We start from the raw sequence: 26,052 nt of genomic DNA on the forward strand, positions 1-26,052 counted from the left end.
TTAAGCCAGCTTGCTACACTTAGGTTAGAACACAAAGCAGACTGCAGTGCTCAATATCAGGATCAGCATTTTTCCCCCCACTTGTGAATACTTATACTTAGATCAAATAGGCTTTTGGCATTATTTTTACATGCCTACATCCAAGCCTAGCGGTACTAGAAATCCTCTCTTCAGTATCATCATCTGAGGATAAAGACATGAGACTTCCCATTCTCCAAGGACTGCCAGTCTCCTTAAACATAAATCTGCTATTGTGCTAAAGACACAATCTCTAAGGATTTCTATCTCAAAAGAATAAGGAAAATAGCCCAATAACCGAGAAAATGGAGCAGTTTCAGAGATTGGTGTGTTCAAGTAATATATAGCAATTATGTGGTTGGATGAAGGTAAGAAAGGGAACAAAGACAGAAGTTAACATTTTTTTTGGAACTGAAGGGGAAGTCTGAGTTGGGAACATAACAGCATCCCCAGAAATTGCCAAATGCAGAGGGCAGCCGGGGAGGCAGCTCAGCACCCACCAGAGCCATGGACACTGCTCCAAGGAGCTCCACATCAAGCTCTGGCATCGAGAGGTAGAGAAGCATGGGGTAATCTCACCCACCAAAGGGCAAAACGAAGTGCAAAACTTGGGAAGCACCGTATGCTTGATTATGACAGCTGCCACGTCAGCTACAAAACCTCACTCACCCCTCTGGACAATTAAGCAATTCAGGGTGTATTCCATTCACACTTTTTTCCACAAGCGGGTGCGTAATTTCGCCTTGCTAAGCAGGCCCTGAGAAGCACTATCCCACAGGAATCATTTCATTATTTCTCTAAGTGCCACGTGCAGGGCAGCAGCACACACAGCACGTGTGGTGCACTGGGTGGTCTCACTTCCAGCACTAACATCCAGACCACAAGAAGGGGGTTGCTCCAGCACATGTCCCATTTTTTGCTCTGCTTCTGGAATCCAGGAGGCTGATGTTTTCCAAGGTGATGCAGAGCAGAGCCCCAGCTACCAGATCTGGCACAGCCCTCCTGATTTAGGGCTGCTGGGCACCTGGGGCAGCGCTTTGAGGGAGTATCACCTTTATTAACGGCTCAGCTAGGAGCTTGGAGCTCACAGCAGGCACTTCATATTTAAGGAAGCGGTGAGAATCATTAAGACTGAGGACACACAGGCTGTGTGTGGTTAATCTCACCAGCATATGCCATTGCCCCGGTCTCAATTTTCTAAGCAGGGTTGGGAAACCTTCCAGAGCCCAACTTCACAGGGAAAGGCAGAATGGCAGAGAAGCACTGAGATGAGCAATGGTGCTGCTGCCCTGCCACCAGTGGAAGCAGCGGCCTGGGAATGGGCAATGCTCACTGTGAAGCAAGGCCAGAGAGAGAAGGCTTTGTGCTAGCAGGGATCTGTCGTGCGTGGCAACACAGGCTTCAGGTTAATGGATACTGAGGCAGCACCACTGTATGAAATCACTCCTGTGCTTCCCTCAGCTGCTGTAAGAGGCTGCAGCGACTGCACGGCACGGTGAAGGGAGGCGCAGCCCAGAGGCTCCAGCTCCAGGCACACCAAGGCAGGGCAAACAGCACACTGCCATCCCTGGTAAATTCACATCAGCTTCACAGAGGATCAGCCCAAACACACCAGCTAGGTAATCAACAACAACAACAACTTTTCTTTCCCAGGATTAACTACAGAGTGCAATTCGCTCGCCTTTTTTTTCTTCTTCTCTCACTATGACTGCATACAAGCAAACCTCCCGGCAGAAATTACTTGCATTTTAAACGTTATTGCTAATCTGCAACAGAGCGCGTGTTTCTCTAGCAAAGTCATTAAAACAGGCACGGGTCAGGATGCTGAGGCTGCATTCATGATTCTTTATAGTTACAATGTTAGTAAAGTATTTACTAAATTGACTACCACCTACTTCAAGTTAAATTTGCTGACAGATAAACTGAGCATAACCTCTGGCATTTTCAGATGTTTTCTTATGAATAGATATATTTTGCATGTTTTTGCATGCTAGGCCCTTTCCGAAATGCTGATTTGATCTCTGATATAAGGGCTTACTCACCCCCTTGAAGGTACAGAAGAAAGGCAGCAGTAGCTCGCATGTGGGTGAATGAGACTGTAATGTATAGAAAGCATAAAACTGACTCTTTTCAGATCATTTCAAATTCAAAAGCAGCAAAAGAACACTGAAAATTCTGCACTATTTCTGCACTGGTTAAAAATAATTAAGAAAAGTCCTGCTGAGATTTTTTTTAAAGGGAGATATAAAAAGAATATTATTTGCATAGTCACAAATCATGCTAAAATTATTCTTCAGCAAAAAAGACCACTCATTTCACAAGGGCAGTCCAGCTTCAAGAGACTGCACTATCTGTTAGCATCCTATTTTCAAAACAGACATCTCCGGGCAGATTTGTTACAGTTTTGTAGATGCTAATGTGTAAACAGATTGTAAAATTATTTGGGGGCCTATAATAGGATTTAATGCGTTTAAGAGGTAGTCTTATACCTCTTTAACAAAGAGGCTTACAATATGGTAAGAATGTATCACAAAAAATATAATGCTTTTAACAGATAAATCCTCTTGGCAAAGGCTGTAATCTTTCAAACTTAATTGGTGAACTCATTAACGAACAACTGCCACTACAAGAAGAAAGACTATTGTCAGCGACTTATCGGGCAATGAGATAACAAACTTAATTATATTGTTTTTAGTGGATTTACATTTGCTTCCTTAGGACACTAGATTTTCCAAACAGTATTTCCTTGGCTGTATACCATTTTCTTTTCGCCTATAAGAGGAAGGCAAACGTATCTGCAGCAAAGAAGGGAAGAGGAAAACCCAAACCGTCGCTGCTTTGAACTAAGCATAACACAGTACTAAAACTTCTGTCTTTATTATCTACTTGTAAAAAGTTATAAGCCTGTAAACTAGTTAATTTATGAGCCATGTTAATCATTTGTTCACATTTGATCTGAGGTTTAGCAAACACGGTTTCCTGGGACATAGGAGGATAATTTGCAGGTCCGGCGCGGCTCCTGAGGGGGCACTAACTAATCTGACACCGAAACATGACATTGATGGCAGGCTCACACTAATGACCGCGCCGCTAGATGCTCCTGTCATCCTGTCGTGGCAGTGAAAAGCAACTTTCTTCTTACTGCCAAAAAAGTGCAGAGTGGTCAGACTAATTATTCAGACATGCACTGTAATGAGAATCTGAGTGCTCCTTCCCAGCGCACCAACCGCTCGCTAAGGCCCCATTTGTCTGATACGGTGCCTGATTAGAATTTGTTTCTTGAATAGTAAAACCACAGCTTAAAATATAGTGGAAAGGATAAACAGCCTTTTATTCTGCATAAAACTCCAAAAGTGGCCATTTTGGTTTCAAGCTTTTTTTTTTTTTTGTCATTTATTTACACCACAAGAACAGAAAATTGGATTAATTTTTAATAGTACTTCTTAACATATATATCTTCATTGAGTTGTACTGTTGGAATCTGTCAGGACATAAATCCTGCAGACAAAGAGTGGCTCAGAAGGTATTTTATTTTCCTTCTTTTAGGAGAAATGACATTTGCTAGAACAGAAATTCGAACCAGACAAATCATAGGTTGAAAAAAGTGCCTGTCATTCTTTCTAAATGGTATTGTTAGGCCAACTGATTCCTCAGCATGAGCTCTGAAAGGATGTATGGGCTTTACACATCACAGAGTGGTTTGGATGGAGAAATAGAAGCAAGAAAAAAAAAAAAAGAGTAAGAAAAGTTGAATGATGTTTCCTAAATTCTACATTTATTCTTCACTGTGGGTTCTAATCCAGCACAGACAACAAGGTGTACCGCAGCTTTGTACCTGTGTTAGCCTTACAAATCTATAATTTGCAATTTGCCATACCGCAAAGCAAAAAGAGAGCAACGGAACCAACAGGGTTACATAAGCTACATATACAGGCTGAAGATACGTTAGCACCCTGTAAAGGAGCCCATATTTCTAAGGGTAACACTCAGCTCTTTCTGAAAAGCAAGCCCTTCTAAGAGCGTTTCAAGTAGGCCACCCAAAGTCTCACACACGCTACTGAGTCATTTAGAAAAACGTAATAAACTCGAAAGTGTTACACACAAAGGTGAAGGAGACACGCGCTGCAGTACCACCCCAGGACAGCTTCCACCTTTCCTGGCCAGCAGCTCACGCGAGCTCTGCAGGAATTCAGCCGGCCATCACAGCTCGTGCGCTGCAGTCCAAGTGCTGGAAATGGGTGAAGGACGGTGGGCGCCGCACCGCAGCCCTGACCCAGCTGCTCTGGCTGCTGCGCTCCTGCTAGCAGCTCACCGCAGAGCTCACTTGCACACAAAGACCTGTGTTAAGAGTGGCTGGATTTACGCGGCCCTCAGTTCTTGTGCTGGTTGGCTGCCCTTTGTCAGCAACCTGCAGCATCTGGAGCAGGTTGGAACTGCTAGGTCCTGAAGCAGGGACCCCAGTGAGAACAGGCCTGCTCTTTCCCCAAATCCAGTGGGCTGCATAGCACCAGGCACCTTTTGCAGCCCCTGATATCACAAATACCCATTTCCAAGCGTAGTGCCACAAATCTGTTACCACATGGCGCAACTTCCGAGATGAAAGTGAAAGCACATGTTTTGTGAGCCAAAGCAATACAACGTAAACACTGGGTACACGCTGTTACATGCCACTTTGCAGTGCAACATGCGAAGGGCACATGAATCATTAACGAGAGAACAACTCTGGCACCTACCCCAGAAATACCTCCATCAGCACTGAGCAGGAAAGAAGAGATCAAAAAGAGATCCCAGAATCATAAACGAAGGCTCAGCTCCCGCAGAAAGATACGCTTAGCAGCATTCATCTCTTTGGAAAATAGAGGCGCTGTATCCAAGATACGGCACCGCTAACATTTTCCACATGGCTGGGGATGGATTGGTGAGTGGCCTTCTCCTAAACAACATCATCTATACGTGCCAGCTGTTGGAAAAATGAAGACACGATGCATTTTGCACTCTGTTCTCATAAACCAAAGGTATTAATTCAGACAGACGAAGGGGAGAGAGGCACCGAGTTTATTTCAAAGCAGGTTTCGCCACGCTTGGCCACGCCATGTGGCCGTGCTGCAGCAGCCTCGTCGCCCAGCCGGAGGGTGAGGAAGGACCCTTCTGTATATAGCCTGACTGGGCCAGCCATAGCAGCGACAACTAAAAACTCAAATGTCCTTCTGTCAGTTTAACTGTTAGCTTGCAATGGATTCGGTTGCACTTCCCATTTGGGGCAGGTTCTCCCCAAGGGCTGACTAAGAAATGTTGGGCAAGAGGAAGCAGCAACCACCAAATAACATTAAAAAAGGGAAAAAAAATAAGTAATCTCACTGCCAGCTTCTGAAGAGGAGGCAGGATCTCTCTTGCCACCCCCAGGGTGTGCAGTTGGAAGACAGCTGCATCACAGTCCCACTGCTGAAAGCGGGGGACCCTGCTGCTGGAAAGAAGCTGGAGTGATGGGAAACCCATCTGGGCAGCCAGAAGCACCAGTGAGGGCATCCCATCCTCTCCCCCATTCCTCTGCCTCCCAGGCTGCCTCACAGGGATGTGAAGCACAAAGGATGCTGTTCCTAGGGAGTAAGAATAGGGGAGAACAATGTTCCACCGGGACTCTTAAACATTCAAAATGTAAACCTGTTCTGAGCTCATCCCTTAGGAATCTACAGCAGTTTGATCACAAATGCCATTTAGCTAATTCATAGATAGAATATGAATTTAGTTATTCAAGAATAAGTAAAACTTGCTATTTTCTTCCTTTGCTGGTCACAAAGAAATGCTCCTTCTGATGTGGCCCAGACCGGACAAAAATCTACGTAGGAAATTACTCAGAAGACTGGCTTCAGGCTAAGCATAAATCACTACATAAACTAAAATAAGAGATGATTCCACTGCGTTGATCCACACCGTCAGTGATCACCATAGCCTTCTGCTGTGCTTCAGGGGACTCCAGCATACCAGAAAACACAAACAAAAGCTTCTAAATCTCCATTTGCCACCTTTTCTCATCCTTGTGGCACCGTGAGACAAAAGACGCAAAACACACTTAAACTTGGACTAAAAGTATTGATTCCTCCACCTTCAAGAGGATCCAGAATTACACAGAAAGGTCTTTCTTGCCTGACCCAAATCCTCTGCCCTCTGTTTCACCATGGGCAGGCTGCAGTCCTGTGATGTGCTGAATCCAGAGGCACCTGGTCGCCAGCCCAGGAGAAGCAGCACAGAATACAGGCTGGCTTCTGTCTTCACCACAAACCTGTCTCTTTCTCTTTTAAAATACAAGATGGGTGTGTGTGTGAGATGTTGCCCTCAGTCTTCTGGGATTCTGTTTGTTTGTTTTTAAGTATTTTAGGAAGTTATGCTTCCATGTAATGTACGAAGGTGATTTGATGTGGTAATTACCTATTACATTTGACAAGGTAATTAATGTGGCAAAATACCACTGTACAATGTGTAAACTTAGTTTGCTATCATCAAAACACGTCTGCTTAGGAAACTGTTCTGTCTGGAGAAAAAAAAGAAAAGATGGAAAACTCCCAATTATGCATATTCTCTCATCTAGAAAACGTAAAGACTGACCTTCAGCTTCAAATATGTTCTGGACCAAACAGGCATTCTCTGGACAGAGAACTCTAAAAACAAGTAAAAAAAAAAAAAAGTTAGCAACACCTTCCAGGAGCAGTACAGAATTTCACTGAGATCCTTAGCATCTCAGATAGAAATGCCTGAGACTTCAATGCCAATGGTTTCTTCACAGCTCAAGAATACTATATCCTCAAAAACAGTTCTCTTTTCAGAAATTCCCCTCCAATTATCAGGTATCAACTCAGAATGAAGGGAAATGAAAATCAGCATAATGCTGAAAAGGTGCACAGAAATCTCCAATCAATCACATTAAATGCTCTGATGACTTTGTCCCCATCCAAGCCATCCAAGCTTGCAATGACATGAAGGAGAAGTCAAAAGAGATGTGCTGAGCTAACTATAAAGTAACAGAAACAAATACTGTAAATGATACTAGTATGAACAAGTTAAATATTCCTAAGTACAGCCTACAATCAATGTGCGTGGACCTATGGAAAACAGAAACGCCTCCTTGACTGAAGCACCCAAAATAAAATCAAAAACCTTCAGCTGCATACAGAGAATCTTCCCTGAGCTTCAGCCAGCAAGATTAATGCCTACTTCCAGATCTGATTTCCACTTCCGCTGTTTATCTGCTGAAATGTCCTGAGCAGTTTATGGTTTGAAATAATCTTGAACACGATGTAAATCTCTTTGCACAGAGACCAGCAAATAAGAAAACAACGCAAACTTCCAGATACCAAACCCAAGTGATTCAGAAGCAAAGGCATCCAATCTGCATTTGCCATATTATTATAAATTCATTATTCTTCTTTGGGACAACATCCTCCGCTACCTTTTAACAAGAAAACCCAGAATCTAGTCTGAAAACCTTATTGCCAAAGCAGCCCTTGGAAACACAGCAAAGACCCACTGGGGAGGCATTTTTAGCAGTTCTGTCTTCGCACTGGAGGCACTGTCTCCACAATAAGCTCCAGACACCAGAAAAACTTGAATCTACCAAGTCAGTATGAAAGACTGATGTGTGGCTGGCGGTACTGAAACCGCTCACTCCATCCCTGGACACAGCAGGGCACCACGGGCTCGCTGTCTGGCTCCTGGGCACAGCACGCACCACGAGCAGAAGCACAGCTCCACCAGTACAGCCCACTGCACCCAGGGCCCCTCCTTGCCCGCTCTCCCTCCCCTGCCTGGCTCCCAGACCCAAACGAGGTGCCTGCCAGGAGCAACGTGAGCCCAGCTCTTTTCACACCCAAGCACGAAGTGGCAGACAGGAGGAAAACCTCTCCTTTCCACAAGTTCTTCTGTTACTAATAGTCTTGATTTTATTACACAGAGGTGAGAAACAAAACCCAGCATTTGACTGAACTGGAAAAAAAGAAAAAAGTTAAAGAAAAGAGTGCTTTCTGTGAGGTATGCTCCTCTGAACGATTCAACAGGCTGCAAAGCTTTGGTTCTTGGTTGAACAGAGCAGCTGCCAGCCTCGTGCTTGGCCAGGGCAAGTTCTCCAGCTCTGTAGCACTGGATGCAGGAAGGAGGGGCCAGAATGACATGAGCCAGATGGCAGCCCATCTCCCCACTGCAGGAGGAAGAACCGCCTGGTACCAGCAGGACACCCAGAACAACCACACTGCTGAACTTTAGCTTCCCAACACAGAAGTACTGGTCCTGCATCTATCACGCGTCGAACCTGCTGCACATCGCTGCCAATGGCTGGTGCAGCTGACCCAGCCCTGCTGGGCAAGCACCCCACGGCTGTCAGGAGATGGCTGACCTACGGGTCCCACACAGCCTTAAGAGTAGCTTGGAAAAACTTTTGGCTTTGCAAGACTTAAAAAAAAAATAAAATTAAGTGAAATGCATTCAGGTGTGAGGGCAAGGAAAAAAAAAGAGTACCTACACAAATCTAAAAAATGAGTACTGCTTTCTCATTAAATACCGAGACCTCCCTTTCACAAACCCCATCTTGTACACACAGGGAAGCAGTCTGCACTCCCTCCTTCCTAAATATTTTCACTCACTGTTTAAAAAAAAAAAAGACAAAAGAGAAACCCCACGCTTGAATCTATCAGCAACACTTTAAGGGTCACGTAGCACAATCCTGGAAAGTGACTGAGGAGTTCAGGGAGCTCCACAACACTTCGTATTTTACCACAGGAGTCTCTCTTATAATGAATGGAACTGAAAACAAAAATAATTCCTTACATTTTTTCAAAAGGGTAAAAAATGCTTCAAAAACAGAAGTTGTACGTTGGGATTTTTCTTTTTCTTTTTAACGTTTTAATTATTCAGTGGGTATGGCATTATTTTACTGTATGAAATGTCTGATGCACAAAAAAGCCTATTCTTCTAGAAGCATAATTTCAACCTCAGTTCAAGCATATTCTTCTTGGCAGTAGCTAAAGAGAGTTTTGCTAAATCATAGCAAAATGTATTTTCAAGCAATGAGAAAATTCAGCATTGCACCTCTCTCACTGCTCTCCTCCTGAGCTTTAACTATGCTGTTTTCATACAATTAATTATTTAGGTGGTTCCAGGAACAATATATGGTTACTGCCACAGAGCTGCACAGACCTCAGCTGAGCAGCCATACAATTCACTGCTGTCTCGTTCTGCCCAGGACTTGTGCTGGCTGAGGAGAGAAATTTAGCTGGAGCTCAAAACTTGCTTAAACTTAGCGATTCAGCACTTCAGTGTTATTTTTCTAGGACGTAACTAGCAATAAAAGATTGCCATAAATACGTTCTCCCTATATTCATGCACTGCGTAAATACACTTTAATGGCAGTAATTGAAATCTGAATGGGATGCCAACACCTCAGGCAGACTGACGCGACATTTAATTTATACAATTAAACACGAGGGTGGGGAAGCACAAAACAAACAATGTTTGTTAGTTGCATGCTTTACATCAGACCTCTTTTCCCCTTTTACCTGTCCTTGCTCTGGTCTGGCTGGGCAGCAGATGGCACGAGACAGAGGACAGCCCTGGTGCGGCCGGCATCACGGCAGCGGGTGGGAGCCCACCACCAACTTGTCCAGATCAACAGGAGCAGAACAGGCAGCAGGCCACCACCCCCAGAGAGCTGCTGAGGCACCCACGTGGAGCTCTGCAGCAGCTTCACGCACCCCTTCAAGGATTCACAGGATGAACCCGAGGGCAAAAAGCCATCTTAAACCACACGGACTTGCTCACAGTCCTCCAAATGCAAGGCAACGCTTCAGCTCCCTTCGCCTGATGGGCTCTGGACTGGGACCCACTTAACTTGGCGTCAGTGCTGACTGAAAGGTTACATTCTGCCAATGGAATTAAACATGGAAGAAGCCATGTACGTACAAAGCCACCTACACCTAAAACATAGTTTAAGCTCCCACAGAACTGAACAAGTACTTTTTCTACCGTGACTAACCCTCTCGTACAGATCAAGCAGGGAGAGGTACTGCAGCCTGGCATTCTAAAGTTGAGCACGGATTCAGATCTCTCATCCCACTGTGAACATCCCACCTTCACACAGGCTACTCTGCTATCTCTTCAGTCGATGTATTGTGTTCCTACGTGCATACAGCTTCATTAGAGCACACAAAGAACCTCTGTACCTCAAGAATACATCTTTGAAGAAAAAGTGACCAAGAAGAGCACCTGTCACTATCAGAATTACAAGGACTGCTGTAGTAGGCAGGTGGAAAATCAAGGAAGAACATTTTCAGGCCACTGTTTTGCACTTTGTCATAGAGAAGATGCTGCCCTTCATACAAAAACTTCGTGAAAGGAAGGCAGAAAGCACGTGTGCGTGCATGTACAAGTGCACATAAGCAAATACACATATTAGCAATGTGCAATTTTTTAATGCATATCAAAACCACTCAATTAGGGGTTTTCTCACTTTCTGAATCTGCATCACAGCATTACATCAGCTCTTAACACCAAAAACAGGATACAAAGCAGGTACCTCTGCTGGTAGTGCTGCGGTGCTGGAGAAAGCAGGTGCAATTTCTCAGCACACAGACAACCACTGCAGTATGAAATGCGCACACAGTGATGGGCAAGGTGGGACAGGAGGTGAACACAGTAACTCCAAGGCAAAACATGTGGACAGCTGATGAAACTCAGCTCATAGCACAGATGCAATGAGTCGAACCAAATGTCAGTTCGCCTTGTATGACAGCGCAGAACAATTCCATCTTTGGATACGAAATACTAAGAGGGGATCAGACAAGTTTCACCAACAGCAAAACCTACCCACCTTTCCCAGGGAGGATTTCAGTGCAGGGCTCTTGCAGGACACAGTGGGACCTGCGGTTAAAGGAAATCCTGCCTGAGCTCATGAAGGCTGCGTGCTGCCATCGGTGAGCACTAAAAGCCAGCCATCCTCCACAGGAAGCCCACCTAATGACAGCCCAACAGCAGGCACAGCGCTGGGGACAGGGGAGCTGTGTCTCACCCAGAGCACCCGACACACATCGCCTTGTGTTGTAAGCTGGATGAGCACGCTGCCCTGATCACCACGAAGGAGCTGATCCCATTCAAAGAGCTCTTGCTTATCCTCTAGAGAATGTTTCTGCCTCGTTATTGAGGAAGTTTATCATATATCTGACCTCACGGACCAGGCATCGCCAGTAAGCAACAACAAAGACAAATAAATTAAACAGAATAAAAATAGAATATCTCAACTTTACCCTTCAGTTTACCACAAGGCACCTTTAATCTATTATTTTTAGTTCTACCTCCAGTTGTGCCATAAATATGTATTTACAGCACATGATTTTTCCTTTGGGATTATTTCTGCTCCTGTATCTTTTGCAGAAAATGAAACCTCATCTCAGTTAATCCTCATCATAAAAACATGATCAGTTTTATTACCATTAACTGCATTCTAATCCTGTTCAGATAATTTATCAGCATTTCTGGTTTTCAAAAACACAAAAAGATGCAATCTAGTTTTTTACCATTAGCATCATTTTTTAAAGTCATTTTATATTTTATCTTACAAGGTGATTGACTTGCTTATTTAAAACATGCATGAGATTTTTTCCTTTTTCTCTCCTTCCCATAAACTATACTGACCATATCTGTAGGCTGGAGTTGCTTTGTTTAAAACATAATTAAAGACAGAGCTTTAACTTCAAACACATCTGCTGCAGGACTACGCCTGAGTCACATCAACTTTCTTCAGCTACAGCAGAGTTAAAAAGCTCACAGTGAGAAGGGCACAACCACAGCCTCTACCAAACTGAGGGAAGCGGCATTACGTTCATTAAACTGGAAGGTAACTGTTGACACATACTTGCTTTCAAGGGGTCCTTGGCAAGAAAGTGGCAGCAGTTACAACAAATTAACAGCATACAATAAAAATGCCATAAACATGCAGCATACATAATAAATCCAATCAAGTCTACAAGTCGCACAGATAAAAATGACAAACGGCGACTGTCTCCGAAAATAAAAAATACACATTTCTCACACACTGCTGCTCAGCGTTACAACATATTTTTGCCCCTAAATCTAAAATACAAATTAAGTGATTCTAATGCGAACAGCATTGTGGATAATGTATTTACTTTCTCCTTCCCCTTTTCTTTTGCCCTCCCCGCTTTCCTAGCTCGTGAAAGCAAGGAGACAACTCCATTGCAGCCTCCTCAGCAATGACTTGCTTGCTAAAGACCTGTGATGTGTTCTTGGTGTTTATACAGATGTTAGCTGGGTGATGTTTAGCAAAACAAAACCAGTATCCCTCGACTGACGGAACAAAAACACCACAGTACTTATGGTGACTGTTGCTCCATAATTTATTGGCTGACTGCATTAATTTCCTGCATCTGATCTGTTTCTAATTCTAGCTGCCGAGGCTGGGATCTGAAATTTGCAGCCAGTAAGATGCATTTTAAAGTTCCAACAGCACATGCAGGATGTCAGCTAAGAAGAAAAGAGGCCATCCCCGAAGGGAGCAAAGAGAGGTGAACGTGGGCCCGGCCAGCATCTGGATGTCTTTTGTGCCAGATTTCGGAGCCCCTCCTGCTGGCGAGGACCCTCACACTGCTCTCCCCACAAAGACACCCCAACAGGAGCTGCCACATGGGGGGACTTGTGCAGGAAAGCACCAACAAGTCTGCATGTGAGAATAATTGCTCTGACTGCACCGACTCCTCCTTGTTAATCAGAGGGGAGAAACAAAGCGCTTCCTTAAACATCCCCTATACGGTAGGTGAAATAACATCAGTAAATTATAACAATTAAAAGTCATTAAGGAAAGAGTAATTAAGAATAGCTGTTTAGATAACACCGACTTTCTCAAAATCCTCATAACAGAGGTCCCACTTTTTAATCACCCCTTTGCAACAGCTCGCGTAACTTCAGAATAATTGCAGATTTTTAACTTTTATACATCTGAAAGAGCATAAAGCAAAACCCATAAATTATATGCTAACTCCAGCTGTTAAATGTTGGCATTTTGTCTTAAAAAAAAAAAAAGTTCAAAATCTGTTTCCTTAAACCAAGGAAATGTGGAAAAAGGCCATCCTGCCAGTGGAAACATTCAACAGCAGAAAGCTCACGCTGCGGTTTCTTGCCGAGGCAGCAAACTTCTCTAAAAGGGAAGTTACTGCCAACTCAAATACTGTTTGCTTTCACACCCAAGAACAAACTGTGTGCATGGTGAAGGCTTCCTGAGGGCTCAATGCAGCTGGAGCATGCTGAATAAAGGTAACTAATGTCAAAGCTACTGTAAACTTGTTCTCATTTTTCTATCAGCAAGTTATCATCAATGGAAACAAGACTATTATGCTGCCATCCTTCCTTTAAAAAAAAAGCAAAAAACAAAAAAACAAAAAAAAAACAGGGAGAGAGAGGGAGAAAGAAATGAACTTCTGTTTACCCCCCTTTTCATCCTCCTCCAGCTTATTCTTTCGGGCATTCTGTCGTTGCTGTTCCTAAACAGACAAGCACTGAGGCCTGCTTCAAAGCTTTCCCTGGCCCTTTAAGAAGACAGGTCAAGCTCAACTTCACAAGCACAGAAAAGGTGAATTTCCAGGGCTGAACACAATATGCAACGAGGTTATTCTCCCCAGGCAGGAAATGCAAAGGGAGGGTTTCACTGCAACTTCACAAATTAGAGCCAGAAAGCTGTGCCAAAGCAAACACAGTCACTGGGAGGGCCAAGCTCTAACGAAGATCGCAGTCGGGCCGCTGTCGCGCTGCTGCCAGTGGCTGTCACTGGAGCGGTGCAGGGCTGCCTGCCCTCTCAGCAGCGGCTGCACAGCGCAAGGGAACCAGCACGAGGAGCAGAACAGGCGGGTGGTGGCATCTCAGCCCTGCACGGCCACTGGGAGAAGCTGCACGCGGTGTCAGAACCACTATCACTGTCAGAGATATCTGTAGGAGAGATTTTTCCTCCTCGAGAGCATGCCTGAAAGTTAAAAGCCTGAACTACCGTGCTTGCAGAAAGGGATTTTTCCCCTTGCTCATAAAAGAAAACTGAGAAAGTACGGCTATTATGACAGCGTAAGATAATAGTGGTTTCATCGACAATTCCACTTTGAAATCAATCGTTACATTATTTTGAAATACAATGTAGGAAGGAATTAAGATTCTTGTAACATCTAAGAAAAACTAAACATTATCAAACCCTGCCTTCCCTCTCCCAGCCAGCTGGCATACCCAGAATCAAACACAGTTAATCATTTAAAGGAAGAATCCTTTTCAAAGTAGAAAATCACACTGTTTATTCCAGAACTCCTACTCAATACTATTTTTTTCTGCATACTAGTGCCTAACACAACACGCTGAAATGGCATAAGGCATAAATGCATCTTTATGAAAGAAACCATGAGCAAAAGGATGATGCTACACGGGAGACAACGGCTGCACTTCATCACAGCTCCAAGCAGGATTCAGGGCAGTCACCTCCACCCTGCCCTTACCCCCAACACACACACAGCCAGGCAAAGTAAGCCGCCAACCGGCTCCCTATGATTTGGTCATTAAAAAGAGGGGGAAAAAAAAAGCACCATTACAACACAGAACTGAAGAACTCCTCGCCCTGCCACGGCCGATGCTGAAGCTCTTCCCATCGCCCTACCTGCTCCAGGCACCGGTGGGCACCGCGTCTCCAGCCCACCCCGTGCCGGCCCCAATCCTCCAGCACCAGGCTGCTGCCAACGTCCTTGTGAGCGGCGAGCAGGCCACGAGTTCACGGCAACCGCCGAGCGCTACTACACTGAACATCTGGTCATGAATGAACGGATTGCCCACTAACTCTCAGCATTGGGCAGCTGATGAAAAATTCAACATTTTCCTTGTTGGCACAGTTGTTTTGGAGAATTCTCTAGAGCTTCCTGAATTATATTAAGAAAATTTCACTGCAGCAATCTATATCTGTGAGAACAGCTGGTGTTGAAAGGGATCTGCTGCACTCGGTGTGCTGGGGGACCTCCTGTTGGATCATGCTACTTCTACTACATTTGTCCTTGAAAACTTAGCTCCGCTTCGAGCTACTACAGGCACGGTGACGGCACTGCTTGCCTGTCACTGAAGAACCGGGGCTGAAAAATAAGCATCAAAGGAGGCAGGGCCCTGAGCAAGAGGGAAAGGCTCCCCAGGGCAGCGCAGCACGGCAGGATGATGGCAGGATGATGGCAGGACTGTGCTCCGTGAGACACGAGGCTGGAGCACTGGTTCAGCTACAGAAAGCTCCCGTAAGCTGCAAGTTTCCATGCCCGTAAGCTGTAAGCTCCAGGTCAATCAGCTGAAATGCCTCAGTACACCTTAAGGACTTCCATCCCTCGTTAACCTGCAGTGCGAGACATGCACAATCCGAACCAGCTCTGTGTGGAGCACCCATACTCATCTGAACCTAAAAACTGAGACGTCCATCAAAAAAATAAAAATCAAGCTAGAGCTCAAAGAGGAGGAAAGAGCAACAGTCCTCATCTCAGGACCAAAACCAATTAGATTTTTAAATTCTGAAATGTTTTAAAGAAATTAACTGCTTGATAGTGCAATAGAATAATAATAAAGTGTGTATATCTTTTTTCTTAAGGAAGTGGTAAACTTAAGTCATGCTAAATTTAGGCTATTATCTATGCAGCATAAATTTCACTTCTGTGTATAAATGCTAACTTGCATATTTCTCCATGGTAACTAAACTATGATTAAAACAACAGTGAAACCAGCCTTTAGAGCCACCTGTTTAACTAGGAACAACCTAATTTACAAAAATACTAAAACTTAGAAATTTCATGGGAATCTAGATCACGTTTTTCCCAGCAGAAAGCTCACTTTTCCACGATCGTATAACTGCAATATACTTGGCTCCGCTTGGCAATCATTCTTTTTTTATTATTATTCTTCCCCCCCTCCCTTTTTTTTTATACTACTGTAATTTTTTTCATGCATTGTTCAGCCTAACACAAGTGGTATTTAAGATTATAACGAATAAGTCTCTAATAACCCTTTCCAAAAAGGAAGTTATTTGCTCCTTTGAAGGGATTAATTTACCTAGAAAGTATCTTCATGTTTTACAAAAGGAACAAATGAAAGAAATGAGAAAATCCCAAACCAAAATTCCCATTAGATATGGTAAGACACCTTCAAAACTCATTTTTCTATTGCGATATCCTTGTAATTTACTAATGAAGAAATGGACTGTTTTTATGGGTCAAATTAAAGAAATAATTATAATACGACCCAGAATAGTAAAAGTGTAGGTACAAGCAATATTTTCTTATTTAATTATAAAGCATAAAAATAGATTTGAATATGAATCATTTTAAACCACAGAATTAAATTTAGTATTTAAAAACTGAAAACCCCTTGAAGTAGAAATGTAATCATAATAGGTTTGGTTTGGTGTGAAATACATGACTCATATATTCATGACACATATCTAAAAATGCCTCATATTAAAACTTTATTATAATAAAAAATTGATCACCGTTTTTGTCTCCTGGTTTTCACATGATGTAATACCTGAGGCCAAATCTCTGCCTTTTAAGTAATGATGAGCAAAGTAGTTTTGGAGTAACACCTCATAAAACGTTCAGAGTCCATTTCATTTACACTCGCCCATCCAATGCCATATACAAATGTACAAGGGATGCTAATCAGATAAGAATGGCATGAACATAATGCCCACAAAAACTAACATTAAAAACCTCTCCCTGCTATAAAAGCCCATAAGGATAACAGAGCAGAGCTCCAAGTCATAACTAACACAGCAAGAGCACTTCAGCAGAGAAGAGATCCACATATTAAAAAAAATAGCACATATAAAAAAGTCACATATTTTGTTTAAAGAATCCATACTGTTGTCTTAACAAAAATGAGATGTCCAGTCTGCACCTCACTACAGAGGTTGTTCTGTAAGACAATCAGAGAAGAAAAAACACAAAGGTTAGAAAGTAAGACCACAGTTACTGAGAGATTGCAGGCAATCTGGTAGAAGTTACAAATAATTAGTTGCTTTTAAAATTACCAAACTTCAAACTCTTTCTCCAAAAACTGCACACTGTCCGCAGGTAGAGCTCACACCTCAGTGGCCACATGAGCCCTGCAGGAGGGTAACTGGATGTGCAAGAAGACACCGGACAGCAGGGCAGGAGCAGAGCATGAATGCCAGTGAAGCGTCCCCAACCCACTCCTCTGTCTATCTTCTATGAGGTGCTACACAAGCAACCAGAGAAACCAAGCTTCTGCTAACGTTTCAGTGCCTGCTTATGCTCAGGTACTTGGGGAAGAAGATTGAACTGATGGACTAACAGCGCTGGTTATGGTTAAGTGGCCTATTTACAGTCATCTCAAAGCCAAACGGAGCCCACACCAACAGTGGACATTTTCATGCTCTGAACCGTTACCACAGATCTCTGCAATGCTCACAAATCAATCACTTGGAAAGCTGATGTAGCCCTGTTACGCTAATTAAACTTTGTTTTGCATCAGAGTCCTGCATTTGCAGTGTGTGTACAGTATGTAAATTATACAAATTACAAGAAAAGTTGATTAGTGTAATTCAAATCTCAGCGCAGTTACTAAAATTAACAATGAATACAAATTACCCAGAATCACTTCAGTGTGGCTGACAAGCTCTACGTACAAACCACGTTACCAAATTCACAGAAGTGGGCACCAAAGCAAGCAAAAAACATGCAGTTACACTACAGGTAACCTTGCTCAGAGAAAATCTGCCCCAGAAATGTATTCTCACTCAACCTTATTGATCTCCATCCCTCCCAGAAGTCCTGGTGAAGCTGACTGAGGAGAGAGGAGGGTTTGCATGGGCCTTGTTTCTTCAGAATCCAAAGACCGCAGTGACTTCCAGGGCTGAAGCTACAACAACACACTCAACATCCACAGGAATACAACTAGCAACACAGATTTCTTACAGCTTCACCTCCATGTCAGTCTCTATATCAGCTGTTCTGACTGCTCGTTTACTGGAGAACCAGCGTCAAGGAGCAGAATTCCAAATGGGTTACGGGAGATTTAAGGGGTCCTCTCTCAGCACAGACAGTGCGGGGCAATGCAGGATTGGTATTTCTATCACAGAAAGGCCAGGCGTGACACTACGGCACAGAATCCGTGATGCCTGTAGAAATGCAGTGCACTTTTTGGGGAGAAGAAAGTAAAAAGCTTAAAAAGAGGATCCGGGGGAAAAGAAAAAAATGCACTTGATATGGAAAATAACAACATGCTGTCTGCGTTGGGAGCAGGGGAAAAAACACCACCACAAACTACAAAGGAAAACAAAGATTCATTTGAAAAATGCTGCTTTTAAGTCATTAAATTGAATGTGTCCAAACCGGACCTTTGGTTATCCCAGACTTTGAGACAATAGTATTTTTCCTAGTCTGCTAGCAATGATAAAGGTCTGGATTAAACAGGAAGACAGGAAATTCAAAGTTAGCTTAAACTCTATTCATAAAAGGGGATGGGCTTACCAGTTCAGATAAAAAAAGTGATAAAAAAAAAAATCTTAGGCCCAAATCTGACGAGACTCTCAAAAAGGCTGGGCTCTATTATATTTTCATATTCTTTTCAAACTTCCTGTGCTGCGCTGAGTTCAGTGGAAACCAGCATCGCAGTAAGCTGTGTGCCTAACCAAGAGAGCGCTGGGCTCTTCAAATAAAACCCACTTCATGAAGTTTTGGCAGAAGCTCATGTCCTAACCTGAATAGCTTGAGTTTATATAGGAATAATATCTGAAAGCAGAAAAGACAAGGAAAACTGTTCTTACACCTTCAGAAGCCCGACTTCTTCACAGTAAAATCCCTTCAACTATTAATAGTGCACATCATTATTAATAATCAATGATATTGTACCTGCCATGGAAATACGTACAGCAGAATTCCATTTGCTGGCAGACAAACAAGAGCCTCAAGTCGCATAACGAGCTGCAGGCAATTAAGTAAGGGAAGCATCTGGCCACTGGTCTCCCATAGCAATGCCAGCAGACCCCAGGCCGAGCCCAGCACCAGGCCCACGCGCTGTGGAAAGCAGCCACAGCCACAACAGATGCGAAACACGAAACAAGCTAAGAGACAGCGCTGTGCAAGGAAAGGCACTGCGGCCGTGCTCCCGTGGGACGGCGCAGCTCCTCTGCAAACACATCCGAAGCGCTCAGTGCAAAAGTTCAGAGCTGAAGAACAAATTCTTTCCTCCCTAACTGCCCTTCCTGAGGCTTTGCCCCTCGCTTGCCCACGGCCAGCACACAACACACCGCCGTGCTCAGCCCTTTGTGCACACGGCAATCCTTCCTGGGGAGCAGCCGTGTTCTGCAGCACAGCCCCGCGCTCAGCTGTGCTGCGATGGGGTGACGCTGATCTGCACTGATATCTTGCCCATACCAAAATAAAGCTTATTAACCCAACTGCTCTCGCTTTTGTTGTTGTCAACTGCCTCAGTAACCCCTCTTCTTTCAAAAACCTGAGCTTTTCTGACTTAAGATCTTGAGCTGTTTTCACAGAATTCAAGGTTTTCAAGTCGTCCGCTACGTTTCAGCATAATTATTTCCTTTAAACATCCATCTTAATGGCAGAAGCAATTTTGAACTTTTTATGCTGTTTAAATTCAAACATAAATTTGTACACAACAATAAAACATGCAGCTAATTTGTCATGCTCCTATGAGCAACTGTGTCACTCACACCAAGAACCATTGACTGCGGTGTTCAGAGCTTTCGTTCCTATTTCACATTACTCAATTGAGCCTTCTGCAGAAAAGCTTTTAACAACCACATCTGGTCTTTAATAAATCACTGCACTTTGTCTTCCTGCCAAAACTCCTCCTTTATCTAACTTACATCTTCATGATGAGATAGGAAATCACACATTATGGTGGTGACAAACAATTGTAATTATGTCATTAGTAGCCATTTAGTCTACAAAGGTTCTCAAAAAGGAAATATAATGCACAATAAGAAATATAGGATAATACATTGATCACAGTTCTAATCCACTTTTTACTTCACAAGTGTAAAAAGCTGGCATAATTCATGGGCACAGCAGGCAGTAATAGTATACCACTTTATGAACTATGCAGCTATTTTATTCCCCTATCTACTTAAAAATAAAAAAGCTTTTAATAGCTTGATTTAGACATAAAAGTTATTTATGATCCTTCGCTGATTATAATATTTATTTTTTTAAAAACTTTTCATGAAAGTGATTTTTCCTGCGATTAAGTCCATACAATGTTATCAAAGATCTCACAGGAGAACATTTACACCAGGAAGAAAAAGTGAGGAAAAAAACTTTGAGATTGGAAAGAACGTAGAAAACTCATCTCTGTGCTCTTTATGGCGTGGATGCCAGGGTGTCACAGATAGAAACAGCCCTTCTATCGTTTAGGAATTTTCTAAAAGCAATGAAAATATAAACAAGAGCAGTTTAAGAGCTTGCTCCAAAAAAAGGTGTCACTTAATCCAGCTCGACTGCTGGCACATTCACACATCAGGAGTGACTGTAATCAGACTGTGCTGATGGGCTCCAAAGGTGTCATTAGCTTTTTAGCTCAAATCTGGAGAACGCTGTTGGTGTAAATGTCCCTGCAGGCTTCACTTAATGCACGTTAATTCTCATCGCAGAGCAGTCTCAGAAGACATCAACTGGACTCCTCTCTGATGAAAGTCAATCGGCTTCAGGAGCCCAGCAGCTCACAGGCTTTCAGCCCTCAGGAGCAAAGCGAGTCTGCTCCAGTGTCAGTCCCTGAAAAGCCCACGGGGTGGATGTCAGGTCTGTGGCACCAGCTGCTTCACTCCACAGCCCCAGTGCTTTTGCACTGCACTCCAGAGCAATGCAGACAGCCCAAGAAAGCTACAATCCATCAAGAGGGATGCCTGGTTCTATGCTGAGCTCTTTGTGTTTGTCTAATCAACTCAATAATGAAGTCTATTTAGGTTTCGGAACCACTCACTCTTCTTTTTGCAGCATCTACTTTAGGCCCCTTAACTATAAGTGAGGTTGTGGACCATTGAAATCACCACAAGTTTTGGTGTTTTCTAGAAGGACCTACACCCCAGCAGGTTGCCCATATTTTGGTAACCATCTCTCTGAACCCCTGCGGTATAAAATAAACAGAAGCCTGCACAAGCACTCTTAACACAATGATGTTTTTTGGAAAAAAAGAAAAAAGATTTGGAAAAAAAGAAAAAAGGCCTGAATTCCATTCTGTACTGTTGAAAACTACTTGCACAAAGGAGAAAAAGAACTGCATTGAATTAACCCACAGTACCATCACATGAGGTCCTCTACACCAGCCGTAGCTACAATGCCCCAAATTCACCAAGCTGCCATTCTGGAAAGTTTCTCTTTCAATCTCTGAATCTTCTGCCTGGTGTATTCCCCACCCCCTCATCCCACCAAAGGAAAACCATTTCTCAAGATATCCAAACACCCACTCCTGCTTTCATTCTTGATTTGGTACAGTCTCCACTGTTTCCTGTTAACTGTGACTACAAAACTTCACCTACTTCTAGCTGTCATCCTGGTGAGTACCGTGCCTCTCTGTTCCCAGCCAACGCACCTCCAGCAGGCAACATTCGCACTACGAAGACTAGAAGTAGCTTGCTGATAGGACCCACCAAACCCATCCCTCTCATAGTGAATTATTAAACAACATAGAAGCTATGAATTACACAATGGCTGGGGTTGGGAAAGACCTTTTTTCAGACCGTCTAGTTTCAATTTCATGCCACGGCCTCCCGTGAGCCCAGTCTGCCCAAAGCCTCATCCCACCTGGCCTTGAACACAATAGGGCACCACATCAATGACTGTAGTTGCATCACAGATTAAATAAATATCCTGATACAGGCAATATATGAGAGCTACGGTCACTCTTGACAGCACACAGTCAAATCAGAAGGTACTGTTCAATTCCTACTCTTCCAAAAACCCCAAGTTAGTGCTTTAGATATTGTCAGCCATTTTGTGCTCATACACCAAGCACCGTGCAGTGAAAACACATTCAGTACTGGAATTTGTAGAGACCAAAAGAGACAAAATGACTCTCCTGTCCGAAGGAAGAGGAATAGACAACACTGCATGGTGCTTGCCAAGTCAAAACTAATTATTCACATGATTTGAAGTTCGTCTCTGAATACAAGTTTTACACTGCTGTCCACATGGCCACGGAAAAGAGCGGCCCTGGCCAGGCACCCCAGGGGAACTTCAGATGAGGACTGTGCGAAAAAGGCCGGAACAAAAGGACTTTCTTCAAGCGAACAATGACAACGAGCTTTTGAGTGAAAATCATACGCTAGCTCTTGGGAAGCTCTTCCGAACAAAAGCCACAGAACAAGGCCTTGCCCTTGGACTCGGTACCTCGCAGCAGTGTGGAACTTGGAGCCAGTCAACTCGGTCGCAAGGCTAAAAGCATTTCTACCTTCCCCAGCCAAGAAAACCACTTCCTGGTGGTACCTTTCATCTCAGCCTCGCTGCAGCACTCCCCACCCTTCTTCGACAAACAAACAACATTAACCCTTCCTTCAGAGGGACCTCGCTGTCCCAAGGCTTAGCAATAAGCAATCATGAGGCTGAGATAAAAGGACTGAGGCAAGATGGGAGAGAAAAGAAGGGGGGGGAAAAAAAAAACAAAAAAAAAAAACAAAAAACCCACAGGTAAATTCAGTAGTCCAAGAGCAGTGGTTCCTGCTGATATTCACCTGGACACTGATGAGGAGGAAATCTGTGTGCTTGCAACATCCATTACTGATAGAGAGAGCATGATGTTCTAGCAGCACATCTCCCACAGGTCTAGGAAAAGGCTAGAGGAAAGGCACTGAGGAATTGTCCTCCCAGGACCGCTGACCTAACACACAGGGGGCTAAAAAGCCCCACTTTGCTTTTATCTCCTCTACACTTATTTCCATTTTTTGAAAGCTTAACTAAAATCAATCACGTATGAAAGCAGGGGAGAACTGTTCATGAACTCCCTGTTCTGAGACACCTACAAAAGTCTCGTCTGGGAAAGCACAAAGTGAGCAAACAGTCACTACTGGACAAAACAGGAAGATTTCAAGACACACGGCTTTAAGTTACTAACAAAGTGGTTACAAACATGCCCCCACAGGAAAACACAGGCTGGAGTTTTATCCTCAAGGGTTACAAGGACCTCTTGTTTACATGCAGGCACTTTCCAACAGTGACAAGACAGACTTTCACTTGACCTAGGCCAAATGACCTACAGTGGAAAACTGGATGATTTAAAAACAGTGCTACAACCACCAATGAAGATTGTGTACGTGTGCAGGTAAGGAAAGCGTTGAAATACCATCAACACTAAGAAAAAAAAAAAAAGTTTGTAAATCTCCCAGCTGTAATACCTTAACATTACTCCTCTGATGAGATGCATTTTAGCCTTTCTCTTAGGAAACCAAGCACGGATCTGACCAAGATGTGAGAAAAGGTGCAGGGTGAGGAGCGATGCCAGGCTCACAGTGTACCCCAGACTGACTCACATTTCAATTATTCTATTTTACACGTTTTGGAAGGGAGGAAAGGATAACTGCATTGACCCAGCTTGCTCCTCTCTGGGTGCTGGAGTTTTCTTAAGCGCAGCTGAATAAAGTAGGAAGTGAGGGTATTCATGGCTTTATGAGAGTGTTGTACATTCAGCATACGACAGCGCTCCCAAGCTCCAGCAGACTCCATCCAAGCTCTTTCCTCACTGACCCAAACCCAGCAGCTGTCTCTTGCTTTCTGCAGAAGCAGCCAAAGCACACGCTGACACTTGCAATGCTTCTCAGGCTCTGCTGAGAAGTTCAGAGGTCTTGTTGAACAGAGAACAGGTTTTCTGTGAGAACAAGTCCCGCCTCGCAACTGAAACTGCCCAGTGAACCTGACAGACAGTCAGATAAACGACACCGTGCCCAGACAGCACCTTCCATGCTTCTTTGAATACCTTACCACCAGCAGCTCCCCATTCACTTGCTGATACAGGTGACTGCTCTGACATTCTCAACCTTACATGCACTGTTCTACCCTTTAGAAGGGAACCGAAACCTGAGGCCTTTCAAGACAGCACTTCTTTCTTACTTGTTGATCTGCAACACTCCTTGAGCTTTTTCAAGACACCTGAACTAGCTGACACTCCATTCCTTGGCTTGGAAACTTGCTTGGAACAAATGCATTGCATGTCCAGGTAGAAAAGATTGCACTTACCAAATCTCCTCTTGTGGTTCACCATAAGCTCACGTCCTGCACACCAGGACAAGTGAAGCAGTTCAGATATTAAAAGAGATTAAAAGAAACTACAATTTTATTTATAAAACTGTAACCAAGAAATAAAGACAAGAATATCTCCAGGTTCGCCTGTCCAATCCAATGCAATGAATCAAGGACGTTCCCTCCTTCAGAGAGACAGTTCTACCATTTAGTGCATTTAATGAAAGCTTAAATGAACCAGCAGTTAAGCAATGGTCTATACCAAGCAGACAAATCGTCTATTATAATGTACACACCTATTTAATAGGCCTCAATCTCACTTTTTTTCCCATAGCTGAGAGACCGCCACCCCGCTGACAGCAAGGCATTACACCCACCCTTGCTCAGCACCAGTGACACTGCTCACAGCAAGCTGGGCAATGCCAAGCTGGGGCAAGCACAGCATCTCCCACCCAGCCTGGGCATGTGCTGTGCAGAGCCTAATGCAGCTGAGCATCTTCATGTGGAAGATTGCATGAGAGCAGCAAGGCAGACAACAAACACAATGACCCCATTTGCTCTGGATCCCTAGAACAAGGCAAAGCTCAGTCACCCAAGGGCCATCCAATGGGTGGCACTCACTCCATTAAAATCTAAAGAGGATCCCAAAAAGCAGCACACTGCAAAGACTTCCCTTTCTACACATTTTTGGAGAGCACAGGAGGGCATTGCTACCCCTACTGGGATTTGTAACAGTGTAACACTCACTGGGACGCAGCCATAAACTTGCCTTCCTTCAAGAGCACTGCCCACACCGCCACTGGAAAACGGAGATGGACCCTGCAGCTTGTCACTGATGTGCCCATCTAATTTGTCGAGGTCTTAAACATGATGTGTGGAGTCATGAAATCAGTGAAGTAACAGAGCTATGAGGTTACACTGTGTTCAGTGCTTTCTGAAGATCAGTTTTAGGGACCCTGATTCACAGAAAGAACTGGCTACATTTCTAAAAATAAAAAGCCATTAAGCACCAAAAAGAAGCATAATTGGTGACTTGAAACATTCAAGCAAAATCCACAGTAAATAACAATAATTTGCTCACAGAAATCCAGCATACAATTTTCAAGAAAGTGCAGGCAAATTAATTGTACACTTTCACCTTTTATGCTTCACTCATACAGGAGAAGAATAACATTTTGCCACACAGTGAGTGGCGTTTAAAAAGAATCTAATCAACAGCATCAATTAATTTGAGACTAGATCAAATATGGACAAACAAGTCCATATCAGAATCCTGTAACACCTGGGAGCTTTGTGCCCATGCTGAATCCACTGCTGCCAGCTGGTCATCAACACAGCAGCGGAGAGGACAGTGATCACAGCCACGGTGATGCCACCAAGAAGGGAACACACTTCGATTTGCACACGTCTGGGGCACCATTTCAGAACTTCAGAAGCTGAAAAACACATCTTTCCCCAGCCCATCATTGTGGTGATTACTACAAAATTCAAGAGGTGGCTAAAACCAAGAGAATCTTTCTTCTTCTTTTTCTTCTTGTTTTTTGATGTTTTATTCCTAGTAATGAAATAAAAATAGATCTTACTGGTTAAGACTTTTAAAGGCATGCATACTTTGAGAATACAGGTGTGGAGCCAAATCTCACACCACTAGCCATACAGCACTTATTTCTATTGCTATACACAGCATCAGTCCACGACATTTAGCAGGTTCTATACACGATTTTTTTCCTTTCCTGGCTGTGACTTTGATACAGTGACTCATTCTGCTGCCAGA

General features: G+C 43.6%; 1 protein-coding gene across 11 annotated transcripts in view; it reads right to left on the minus strand.

The window, feature by feature from the left end:
* Nucleotides 1-26,052, minus strand: part of FOXP1 (forkhead box P1) — a 341,592-nt gene that overhangs the window by 227,606 nt on the left and 87,934 nt on the right. For 9 of the 11 annotated variants that reach the window (XM_052678944.1, XM_052678948.1, XM_052678951.1 and 6 more), the window contains one exon: nucleotides 6,622-6,674. The exons of the other annotated variants lie outside the window; for them this stretch is intronic. The gene's annotated coding sequence lies outside the window, so the exon portion shown is untranslated. The remainder of the gene's footprint in view (nucleotides 1-6,621; nucleotides 6,675-26,052) is intronic. 11 annotated transcript variants of the gene reach the window in all.

This window comes from Tympanuchus pallidicinctus, unplaced genomic scaffold (genome assembly GCF_026119805.1).
Source record: "Tympanuchus pallidicinctus isolate F22 unplaced genomic scaffold, pur_lepc_1.0 scaffold17, whole genome shotgun sequence".
Classification (NCBI taxonomy): Eukaryota; Metazoa; Chordata; class Aves; order Galliformes; family Phasianidae; genus Tympanuchus; species Tympanuchus pallidicinctus.